General features: G+C 42.0%; 1 protein-coding gene across 1 annotated transcript in view; it reads left to right on the forward strand.

Moving 5' to 3' along the window:
• Positions 1-13,504, forward strand: part of LOC133999458 (small integral membrane protein 36-like) — a 370,942-nt gene that overhangs the window by 121,177 nt on the left and 236,261 nt on the right. The gene's annotated exons all lie outside the window — the stretch shown is intronic.

The raw sequence follows: 13,504 nt of genomic DNA on the forward strand, positions 1-13,504 counted from the left end.
GGGCTCTCACATCCTCGGTGGAGGCGTCTGAGGGGCCCTGAAACCAAGATCAGTGACTGGAACTCAAACTCAGACCTTTTTCTTTCTTTTTTTAACATTTTTTTATTCCTGCTTTTATACAGAAAACCCCCTCAGAGGATGGAGTGATGCCGCTGTAAGAGCGGCGAGCTGCTTGTGTGCCCGGTTGGTTCTACGTCTTGCAGACACAGAGAGAGAGAGAGAGAGAGAGAGGGAAGGAAGGGAAGGAGGGAGTGCTCGACTGAAGAGGATATAGCAGAGTGAAGTGACAGGCCCGGGGAGGGAGGAGGAGGCTGGAGTTTGCAGGAAGAGACAGCTCACTAGTGACTAAAACAGCAGGTCTGGGATCCAAAGTGTCTTCGCTCGCTTCCTGTCTGCAGCTATCTGAGTCTCTTCCATTTTCTCTCAATCAGTCAGCATTCTCGACTATATCCTAAAGTCCCTGGGAAGGATATTTTCTTAATCAGCTTCTTTTCCTGTAAGACATCCTTTTTTTTGGCATGTAACCCTTAGTTACACACACGTGGAAAGACGACACGTGCAAAAGGTTGTGGCAAGTTCAACCATTTATTTCTCTATTTTTTTGTTGCATCTGAATAATGTTTAAAGGCCTGAAGAGGTAAAAAAAAATGATCCAGGAAATATTAGAGAGAACATCTGAATAATGAAACATAATCTTGTTTAGCAGACGTACATAGTGTTCTTCTGCTTTTATGTACTATTAATCAGCTTGTGAGCCTTTCCGGAGGGGCGCAGGCTCCAGACACACACGTTGGGAACTCATCATGGACCAAACATAAATAATTGTGCACCAGAGTTAGAACATAAGTCTACATTTCCTGCATGATTGCTGCTCTTGCTGATTCGAAGCAGGTGAGGCTGTACTGGAAAAAAAAAAGTGATGTCAGTCTGACATTGTCTGTGCACCAATGAGGCTTAGATTTATATTTATAACCTTAGTAACTTGATATTTTGTACTTTCTCATACTTTTAAGTGTACGGATTCATCTTCACATTTTGCACTTTTGTTTATTTGTTAGTTGAATAATGATGAGTCGTCATTTTGTGAAACCTTGCAACATGAAACAGATGCACCATGTGTCCAAATCATCTGTATATATATATATTCATTATATCACTATATTCCGATGACGTTGCTATAGTGATTACTGTATTTATTGGCACCGTATAGATGGTTATGTAAGTGATATGTTGGATGTGTTATGTTGTAAATCATGTTCTATGTACATGATGATTTAACCCTTACATACTGTTCATATTTAGACTCATAATTAGTGTCTACACACGTTCACATTCGTAAGTGTGGCAGTCATTAATACATGTTTAATTAATCCTTAATGAAGCTGTCAGAGAGCCAACAGAGTGTATTCTACATATAATAGAAAAAAAAGTAATTATTGTATGGTCCAGGAGAACATTTTATAGAATATGAAGAATACAACAACATGTTTGAATGGTGATTTTTGATTTTTGGCATAAAAACTGGTCAAATTTGGACATTTGCATTCATAAAAATGTGCATCAGCTGCTCAAAAATGGAAATAAAGATGTATTTTAATTCATTTTTTGTATATTCAGGGTCACATAAACCTAAAAGAAATGCATATAAAGGTGTTTTTACAGCTCTCAAATGTAAAAATGCATCAAATGAACAGAATATAAGGGTTAAAGGCTTAAGCTGGCATTCAGATAAAGTCTATAAACAGTACAGTGTGGACCTTCGTGGTCACATGCTGGCTATTACCTGGTGAAGAAAGAATGAAACATCGTCTCTGTACTAAATAAATCTGTTTTGATGGCATCTATTCCGTGTGCAGCCAACTGTTTCTTAATATTGTTTTTTGCCTTTCTGTCCATTCAGCCAATAAGCCACAAATCTAATATTGTAGAGGAATAGCAGTGCTTTTGCATTTTTTTGGGATCTTTTACCAGCAATCATATACACTTAACATTAAAGCCTATCCGTCTGCAATCCAGGCTTCTGTGTTTGAGATATTTTGATGTATTTTGATGTATTTTTCGACCGTTCTTGGCAATCCATCCGGTATTAAAACCTCTTTGTGGACTCATTAGAGCAAGTCTTAATACATTATTGTCAGAGTTGCATTATTGTTATGAGGTAATGCATGCAGACGTTTTAAATCAATCTGCATTTAAACTGTATTACCATGAAAATATAACGTAACATTGACTTAAATCAAAGCAGATTTCCGCTCATGGATTTGAAAATGAACTGAAAATACACACAACACATTTTTAAACTGTTCAGCATGCATTTAGAAAACGTTAAGGATACATAATGTTTAGTTTAGGAGCTAAACATTTGCAGTGTGGTCCTTTCAACATTTGCAAACATGCAGTTCTCCTTCATTTCTGCTGTAAAAGTCACACGCTTATGAGACACAATCCGGTTCAATGACATATCTCCCATCCTCCATTTCCATTACTGAGCTCCATTTCTGTGTCTTTAACTCTGCATTTGTCTGTCTTGTGCAGCACGTGTACACACACACACACACACACACATACATACACATACACATACACATAACACACACATGCACACACTTCCTCTCTGTCTCTCACTCCATCTCTCTTCCTCTTTTTCTCATTGGAAGGGGGGGGGGGGGGGGGATCGGGTGGGGTGGAATGATCGTGTTAGGGGGTTCACAGAAGACTGACTGTTTATTATTGTCTTCGGCCCACTTAACTCTGACAGTAACAGAATGAGATGGGGAGAGAAGCGAGTGCCATTAATCACGGTGTCGGGAGGGCCTGAGCCGAGCGGAGATGCATCCATATCGCATGTGCCTGGGAGAGGAACACAAAGTGATTTTCAGGCCAGCCGGCCTCGTAGCGCCGCTGTGCAGCCTCCAAGTTCAGGCTGCTGGCGGATGAAGAGTGCAGGGGGGAAGAAGTGGGCGGCTTTTCACACTCAATCTTCTTCAAATGTTCTGACACATTGCACCTACAGCCACCCCCCCCTCCTGTTACCGGCAAACCTAAACAAGGATCAGTGCTATTTAAAAAAAAACTAAAAAGCCTCCTGCAGGAAGTCAGATCACTTGAAAAGGGGAAAGTCGTTAATCGGTGCTGTTATTAGAACACTGTAAAACAGCACTAGTAGAAGATTAGCTGGATTAGATTTGGCTGTTCTGAGTTAAAAAAAAAAAAAAAAAAAGTCTGTCAGACACGCTGGCTGGCTAGGAGCAGCATTAGCAGTTGGTCATTTTCAACAAAAAGTGCATTCGACTCAGACGTCAACGGCAGCCTCAGTCTGTCAGGCGTCAGTCTGTGTGAGCCTGCCCACCACACAGGGACGCTGTGAAGCCTCGCCGTCCGTGCCACCTGGCTGATTGACAGCTGTGTTTCTTAAGTCCCCCCCACCCCCCACCCTCCCTCCATAGCAACACCAGCCGCACACCTTCCTCTGCTATCTGTGACACCCAGATGTGCTATAGCAGCTGTCTCCCAGATTATTCCTCCGCGTCTCCGAGCCGCCATCTACATAGACAGCCGTCTAAATATTTAATCGTGCCAGAAGGTGCTGCTGCACCACACACTTTAGCAGGGGGGGAAATACAGTATATCTCCACCTGAAAAAGATAGACTGTGAGAGATGAAAGGCGAGGAGAGAGAAAAAAGAGAGGACAGGGTGAAAGGCTGGGGGGTCATGACTGGGCCTGGCTGAGTTGAATTACAGGTAAAAACCTAAGATGACAGTATATGCCACAATTTTTTTTGGACAAATGACAGCGGTGTTGGAATAGATGACAGGCTGCATTTTGGATTTACCCTGAGGACAACCTCGCCTGACATCAAAATGTCTAACAAGCCAGACAACACCATTCTGATTTCCTGCCGTACCTTCAGGGAGAAACTCAGGCTCCCTTGAATGTGACATTGCTAACCATGATGCAAAAATTACATTGTGTATATGTGGATGTCTGTCTTTCTGTCGACTTCTTCAGCTGCTTTATTTCCGTGTGCATTTGCGTGTTCATCTGAGTGTGTCATCACTGACAGCTGATCAGAATACACACAGCGCCTCAGGTACTTTCTGTAATTTTGACTTTTTTTTTTTTTTTTTTTAAAGCCTTGGCTCATTCCCAAGCAACAGATTGCTGCTGTCGCTGGAGTTGCGCCTCACAGATGGAGCAGCATCACTTCCTGAGGAGCCTGACAGGATCAATCCAGGAGCTCATTCGCTCGCAGTCAATTAAGCCATGTTAGTTTTGACAGGAGCCACGGGCAAAATAACAGCCGTCACTGTCTGGGAGGAAAATATTGTGACCAAACAAAAAAAACAAAAAAAATAGCACTTGTTTACTAGAGGGGGGGGGGGGGGGGGGACTGACTTTGCAGAGGAAAGGGCTGCTGGCTGCATATCGAGCCACAGCGGGAGCTCCTGCAGATATGACGGAGAGTGACGGCCGAACCTCAGCAACAGTCAAAGAGTTTAATTAGTTTGAAAACATAAAGCACCCCGGGTGATTTAATGAATTCCAAAATGAGCACTAATCATGACCTTAATCGATTCTGATGGCACATTCAGTCCATCTGTCCAACTCTCTGCTTTTCTCAGCCAAGAATCCTCTCTTCCTCTGCATCTTGTATTCTCCATTCTTACATGTGATATAGGTCATTTGAGTTGTTCATAAAAATGCTCCTCTGATCCCCTTAATAAAGCAAATTATTCTGAAGTGAATAATACAATACAGAAAATGAAACAAGCTAGAAATCATCGCGTGCCACCCACTGAGAGGAGAGGTGGAACTGGTCTCTTTGAACATATTGGAAGGAGAGTAAAACTCTTTGATTAGGACATGTAGGTAGGTAGCTGTGGGCGATGGACTGAAAACACTTGGCATCTGCTTGCAAGTCTCCACACACCCGAGGTGAGGGACACACACACACACACACTAACACATACACACTCTTTTCCCTGGCTGAGCTCGGCTTTACCCTGGGCATCATTACAGACACTACACATCCCTCCTTTGAAGGGTTATCAAGGCTCCTCATTAAAGATGTCCCTGGCTTTCTTAGTGATGTGGTCCTCCACAGGGCGTAATATACCCCTTTAATTAGTTTGCAAACTCATTAGTGTGTGCAGGGCAATTAAATGTCCTTCCTTCAGAATAGTTTACAACAGGACAAAGGGATCCCAGGGGCTGTCAAGGAAGTCGGGCTTATAGCTGAGACAACTGTCCCTTCTGCAGTGGACTGTCATTGATCCACTCAGTGAGGGACAATCTGCTTCTTCAGTCCATTAACTGCTTCTGGACATTGGTATTAAATCACTGATGAGCCTGTTTACAACCGTCTTAACTTAACTCCTCCTACAGTATCTTACTATCATTAAAGAAGCACCTTAAAGGATCATTCTGCTAATTTTCTATATTTTTCTTCTTGTTAACAAATCCCATGAAACTAACCCGAACTTAAAACCAACAAAGAAGTTACCCACAAACAAGCCTAGTGTGTGTGTGTGTGTGTGTTTGTGTGTGTGTGTGTGTGTGTGTGTGTGTGTGTGTGTGTGTGTGTGTGTGTGTGTGTGTGTGTGTGTGTGTGTGTGTGTGTGTATCGTATAACTCTACAGTTGTCGCTGTCGAAGGAACAGATACAGGAAATATTTCACACACAGTTACACACATATCGCATATATTTACTTTGCACTAAAATCAACACTGCCAATCTGTTGTATATACTTTTGTAAATTACATTTTATTTTATTTACTATTACTATTTTATTATGTATAGTTGCTGCTACACTATCTATACACATCTATCTATCTATCTATCCATCCATCCATCCATCCATCAATCTATCCATCTATCCATCTATCCATCTATCCATCTATCCATCTATCTATCTATCTATCTATCCATCCATCCATCTATCCATCCATCTATCTATCTATCCATCTATCCATCTATCTATCCATCTATCTACCTATCCATCTATCTATCTATCTATCTATCTATCTATCTATCTATCTATCTATCTATCTATCTATCTATCTATCTATCTATCTATCTATCTATCTATCTATCTATCTATCTATCTATCTATCTATCTATCTATCTATCTATCTATCTATCTATCCATCCATCCATCCATCCATCCATCCATCCATCCATCCATCCATCCATCCATCCATCCATCTATCTAACTATTGTCCCGAAACTGTTACAAACACATACACTGTAGTTTATTTTGACTTGATCTCACACACACACACACACACACACACACACACACACACACACACACACACACACACACACACACACACACACACACACACACACACACACACACACACACACACACACACACACACACACACACACACACACACACACACACACACACACACACACACACACACACACACACCATCCTTTGCCCAGAAATACTCACTAAAGAACCAAATGTAGATTCATCCGCCGCTGAAAATAGTCCCAAACAAATCCCCCCACTCTTTTCCTTCCTTCTCTGAGAAGCCCTTTTCTAAACCTTTGCACGGTTCCCACCTGTTGTAGAAAATTACTGAACCCCTTTTTAAAAATATATAACTACAGATTTGTAAGATGTTCTTTTCTACTAGGAACCAACAGGTTTGTGCCACAGGCAGGGTTGGAAAGCCGGATAAATATTCAGAGAAGGACTACAAAAAAAAAAACAAAAAAAAAACAACAACACAAGGGCAACAGTCTTGTTCTTTAAATATCTTAACACACTCTCCTCACAGATTTAACAAATGCATTCAAATCTTGAGAGCACTGCAATGTCACCACAACACAGCTGCTTGGTTTATTTTTTTCACTGTCTCAGTTTTTAGTCTATACAGCCGTCTGCACACACACACATTTGCAGTATTGTCCTTTGCACGCTCTCTCTCATCAATGTTACTACTGACTGAAGGAAAGTCAAGAAGAATGAAACTGAAATCTCCACATTTATATTAATATCTTGATCCTGGGCCATGGCACAGATCACGGTGAAAGTTAAGTTGCCTTGTACTTTAAGGGGACATTGAATTTCAATTTTTTTTTTTCTTCTTTTCTTTAACACCACAGATTTAAGCCGTCCACTGGGTCACCACACTACGTCTAAGCTGGATTGTTCTCCTAAAGCTTTATCTTTCTTTTAATGTTAGACATAATTGTATTTGTGACATTCAGCATCACGTAGAAAACAGACACAAAAATAAAGAATGCTATAATAAATTGATTGATAATCAAAACTAAAGTAACAATAAAGAAGTAAAATACAATGCACGTGAAAGCAAGGAGAAATTACTCCAATGTAAATGAAGATTTTTAACATGGTAAAATCTATTATTATGATTCTCTTTATATAGATTATGGTTTATCATGTCGAGTTCACAGCTGTGTGATCTGTCTGATCCCCAGTGCACATCCCAATGCAGTGTGACTCTCTATAAATCCAGGCAGCATGAAATCATGAGGAGCTAACATTGAGAAGAGAGCCAATCTGTGTCTTTTTATACCATCTCATCTCACACAGAAGCCTTGGTGCCTTCCCCGCAGAACCCCCCCGCCTCCTCCCTCCACTCCGCCTCCGCCCCCCCAAACATGTTTGCAGAAGTGTTCATGCTGAACAAAGTGATTGTATCATCTGGGCCTACTCTTCCATTTGTGTTGCTGCTTCTCCTGAAACCCGTTTCAAGCTGTGTCACCCCCCAACTCAGGCGAAGTTTGAAAAATGGAAGAAGGGAACCATGTAAAGTGGACATATTCTCCAGCCTGCCGTAAAATAACCGGGCGATGGACCATTAGCCATTCGCCGCTACCGACCGAGTTGCAGATCTCGCATCTGCACAAACAGAAGGTCACAAGAAACTTAACAAAAGAACAGCACAAGGAGGAAATAATGTTAAGTTTTTGTTTTTTTAAAAAGGAAACAAAAAAGAAAAAAGGAGTCTGTTTTATGATCTGATTTCTTCTGTGAAATAAGCTCTGATGAAACAGTTAAATGTTGTTTTTATGTAGTCCATGAGAAATGTGCGGTAGATAATCCGGCTCATTCTCTGACCTCGCACGGTGACGCCTCGACTAAAATGCCAGATCCACCTCCCTCTCTCTCTCTCTCCCCCGACGTTAGCCCACTGTTAGTGAGGAGCAGGCTGGACTAGACATGTTCCACCACTTTTCCAAGGCGCAAACCAGTCAATTTGTCATCCAGTGAAGAGGTTGAACCTTTAATTAAAGTGGAGAGCTGCCCGCCATCAGGGCCCAGCTAAATGTCACATGATAAATAACGGCAGAAGATCTGAAAAGCTCCCTTGGAGTTTCCTTCACTCGAGGGAATAAAAGGCCACACACATTACAGGGTAACTGCATATCAATATGTTAAATAGGTTCAATTGTATAAATTGATTAAATGACCCAATTGCAAACCAGCCATGCTTCAAAGACCCTGTTGTTTGAGCAGTGAATGTTGACAATGTCACGTAGACCGACTATTAATGGAAACCAAGCAGAGAGAATGTGGCGGTGAGTGACATTATTAAAGTAGATGATGGGTTTCTGAGCAGATCATTCACCGAATGCAATCGATACCTCTGTGTCTAAACGCTCAGGCAGAAATTACACTTCAAGGCATATCGCCCAGGGGTAAAATGACACTGCCATGTAAATGCATTGCTATGGACACTATTAGAAACGATCGGCTAATTACATCCATGAGAAATCTTGACTCTCTTTATCGGTCCTTCACATTTACCGTGAAGTAAAAAAGGCAGAGCACAGGAGACCTAATGCAACCTCGAATATGATCTGTGCATAAATATAGTGCGGCAGGCAGCGAAACTGTTGACTGTACAATCCAATATTTCCAAAAGCCTGTTGTCTGATATCAAGTCATTTGTTGAAGCACTGACAACCCCCTCTTTGTCTTCCCTCTCCCTCAAGTCTTCAGTGCATCAGCATATATTTTCAAAATTGGTTCATTTCACTCTGCTTATTATCAGGCAGCTTAATCTTGACCCTTCAAATCTCTAAAATTATCGCCCTGTCTCTTGTCTTCTCTTCCTCTCGGAAACCCTTGAATGTGCTGTCAATTCCGCTAAATTCCTCTCTCATCTTTCAGCACTTGATCCCCGAATCTTGCTTTTGTGTCACTCACACAACGGAAACTCTTCCTCTGCAACTCAGTACTTAAACGAAGCTTCACCTCCTTCTGTTTTAATACCCTTACCCATGCCTCACACATTTTTTTTTTAACACCACTGATCAAGCTACTACATATTGTATATTTCTAAACAGTATAATTTACATTGCTTAAAAAGATAAAATGTACACTGCAATGTTGATTCTTCATATTTTGCAGGATTTATAGAAATGTTGCCATTAAGGAGCTTTCCTTCTCTAATATATCCTTGTTCAGCTTTCACATACTGTATATTTCAGTATATACAGTTTACATTCAACCATATAAATCTACTCTCCCTCTAATGTTCATTTCGACATATATATAAACTTTGCTCTTGCATTAACCCTCCTGTTGTCCTCGAGTCAAGGATGGAAGGGAGGAAGAAGGAAGGAAAGCAGGAAGGGAGGTAGGAAGAAGGAAGGAAAGGAGGAAGGAAGGAAAGGAGGGAGGAAGAAAAGGAGGAAGGAAAGGAGGAAGGATGGAAGGGAGGAAGGAAGGGAGGATGGAAGGAAAGGAGGGAGGAAAGAAGGGAGGAAGAAGGAAGGCTGGAAGGGAGGAAGAAGGAAGGAAAGGAGGAAGGATGGAAGGGAGGATGGAAGGGAGGAAGGAAGGAAGGATGGAAGGGAGGATGGAAGGGAGGAAGGAAGGAAGGATGGAAGGGAGGAAGGAAGGAATAATGGAAGGGAAGAAGAAGGAAGGTAGGAGGGAGGGAGGGAGGGAGGGAGGGAGGGAGGGAGGGAGGGAGGGAGGGAGGGAGGATGGAAGGAAAGGGGGGAGGAAAGAAGGGAGGAAGAAGGAAGGATGGAAGGGAGGAAGAATGGAAGGGAGGATGGAAGGAAGGGTGGAAGGGAGGATGGAGGGAGGGAGGAAAGAAGGAAGGAGGGAGGGAGGGAGGGAGAAAGGAAAAGAGGAAGAGAGGAAGGGAGGAAGGAGCAAGGATAGCAGGAAGGGAGGAAAGAGAGAGGAAGGAAAGAAAGAGAAGGAGGGAGGAAGGACAGACGGAAGGAAGGAAGGGAGGAAAGAAGGAACAGTCAAAACAGACGGGGTCAATTTGACCCGGGAGGACGACAGGAAGGTTAATATAGTTTAACGCATTACATAAAATAAACACTATAATCTACATAGTTAACCTTATATGAATGTACTTGCATGTTCATATATTATTTATACTCACATAAATATAAACAATTATAATGTCATACAGCTAATTTGCAACAATTTTCACAGATTATGTTTTATATATAAACATTCACTGATTCGTCTCTACTCGACTGTCATTAGCACACAAACTAAATTAATCTAAATGCATAAAAATGACATGTAGACTACTCATTTAGGCTGTTACACGTCATCCTGTTTGCTACACTGAACAATTTTAATAGTCACTTTGCATTGACTGAATGCAAAGATACATTATGGGTTTGTTGGCTGGAGGCTGTGTGGATCATTTTGAAACTTATTTTTAAATCTTTGCAGGATATATGTTGGTCTAAGGCGTTTCTACACTCGAGAAATAAAGGATGGAAGTGCTCGTAAAGGATGAAACCAGACAAAGAAACATAGCTGAGAACATGAGAACAGTTGCCTTAACAAGAAATGTCCCTCAGTGCTTGCTGTACCTGCTTGTGTTTCATCTCATCCTGCAGCGCTGCCTGGTAACTGGACCCGATGATGCTCATTCACGCTCCATCCAAGTGATCTGCCTTCCTTCCTTTTCACCTATCCTATCACATATGCATCCCCTCCCCCCTCCCCTCCCCTCTTCTCAAACTCAAAGTAAACACTATACTTTATATACATACACTGTCACATTTTCATCTGACACACTGCGGCTCTGCGCCTGTATTCTTTAATAATAGATGTGTATGTATGAAAAGTGAAAATATATGCACATAAATGTAATGTATCTGGGAGTGAAAATAAAAAAATAGATAAATATGAGATTGCTAACAATGGTTTGTGGCATGTACAGCTCTTCATTTCTGGCAGCTTTTGTCCATCTTTTCTACAGTTTAATGTTCTGCATGTAAAACTCCACCTCTAATTACTTTTTTTTTTTCCTATTTTGGCAGGATGTGCTCTCTTTTTTTTTATAACATCTTAATCAACTGATACAAATACTGTTAATAATTCAAGCCTCATTTGTGTACTTAATCTACCTCTTTTTCTAATCTTCCTAATAATTCATTTGTTCAGTGATTAATTACGCTCATTTGTGTCATGTGGAAACAACATTTGTTTTTAATTGTGCATGTCAAAAGAATTTTCCAGTCCATCCCCATTTACTGTACGCTCTCGCTCTGGGTGTTTGGAGCTTTGGTCACCGCGGGGTTCCAGCGTTCAGCTTTTTTTTTTCTTCTCTTTCGGACTCCTCTGCATACCGCCAGCGATCAGATTTTTTTCCACCATTGCTCCATATGTGGCATCACAGTTAATTACTCAAGAGAAATTGGCTGAAGACGTGCCATAACAGCAGGTGAGGAGCTCCAGCCCAGAGCTAAACCAACACTAACTGGTCAAGCTCAGCTGCCCTCGCTCCTCCGGTGGCTGAGACGCAGCGCAGGATGGGCTCATTCACGCTGTTTGGCCTTCATTACAGATCAGGGAAGGTGCAATTAGTAGCAACCCCCCACCGGTTTATAATTACCCTTAAGACACCCACTTAAACAGAGAACCTTATAAATCAGTTCCTGTTGCCTATCACAGCCCTGGATGCTACATTATGCCAACAGATGTCAGCTGCAGCCATGGACAGGCCCCTTGGTGGCCGTGGCAACCAACAGCACCGCGAGCTTGTCTAATGAAAAAGAATGGCCTTTAGGTTTTGGCTTTACAGGAGGGGGGGGGGGGGGGGGTTCGCCTCGGGTTTATGGCTATATTTCTTTTGAATTGAGAAATAAGAGGGCAAAGAAAAAAAGGGTGCAGCTAACAAAAAAAAGTCAATTAAGCGTTGGTGGAAACGCGACAGATTACAGTTTGTTTGATGTCGTCCTCCATGCCTCTGACATTTGTATCATTTCTCTTTTGCTGAAAGTGGTTATTTCCACTTTACAAATGCAAACGTTTGGAAGGTGGGGTGTAAAGTGATGGTTTGTGTCATCTTTTTCTAAGAGGCTAATTCTTAAATGGAGATGCCTTTTTCAGTGTTTTGGGTGATGGGGGGGGGGGGCATGCTGAAAACATTTGCATCCTCGCTCTGGAAGCTGCATATAAAAGCAGTTAACGACATCGTGACAAAACATTATTTACAGATCGAGTACTTCAGCGGACACCTGCTGTTTGTTGGATATATGAGAGTATATTTGGGTTTAAAGTGGAAAGGAAACAAAGTATCAGACAAACAAATCTTTCAGGAGACTCACATACACAACGGCAAAGAGTTGGCATGCAGGGAGGCTTTTGTTTACTAAAAGTTATTCCGACTAAGCAAAGACTTTCTTTCCTCCCTTCCTTCCTTCCTTCCGTCTGTCCTTCCTCCTCCTTCTCTCTTTCTTTCCTCCCTTCCTTTTTTCCTTCCTCCATCCCCCTTTCTTCCTACCTCCTCCCTCTTTCCTTCCCTCCTTCCTTACTTCCTTATTTCCTCCCTCCCTCCTCTCTTTCTTTCCTCCCCCCCTACCTTCCTCCCTTCCTTCTTTCCTCTGTCCTTCTTTCCTTCCTTCCCTCTTTCTTTCCCTCCTTCCTCCCTCCGTCCTTCCTTCCATCCTTCTTCCTCCCTTCCTTCCTTCCTTCCTTCCTTCCTTCCTCCCCTCCTTCCTTCCCTTTCCTCCCTCCCTCCCTTCCTTCCTTTCCTTCCTCCATTCCTTATTTCCTCCTACTTCCTTCCCCCTTCCTTCCTTCCTCCCTCTTTCCTTCCCTCTTTCTTTCCCTCCTTCTTTCCTCCGTCCTTCCTTCCTCCCTCCCTCCCTCCCTTCCTTCCTTCCCTCCTTCCTTTCCTTCCTTCTTCCTCCCTTCCATCCTTCCTTCCTCCCTCCTTTCCTCCCTTCCTTCCTTGACTCAAGGACAACAGGAGGGTTAAGGGCAATGCATGCAGCGAGGCTTTTGTTTACTAAAAGTTATTCCAACTAAGCAAAGACGATCCTTTGCCATTGAGAAGCTGGCAGCTCCTATCTGGTTTCTATTGCCCCAGATCTTGTTTTTTTTTTTTTTTTGATTTTCTTCTTTTCTTTTTTGCTAAAACTGACCTTGTCATTTCAAATATGGCTCAGCTGTGAAAAATAATTAAGTGAATGACTTTGATTGAAATATTTTTTTCTTTGGGTAATTAAAGAAAAACAACACATG

Source organism: Scomber scombrus, chromosome 18 (assembly GCF_963691925.1).
Source record: "Scomber scombrus chromosome 18, fScoSco1.1, whole genome shotgun sequence".
Classification (NCBI taxonomy): Eukaryota; Metazoa; Chordata; class Actinopteri; order Scombriformes; family Scombridae; genus Scomber; species Scomber scombrus.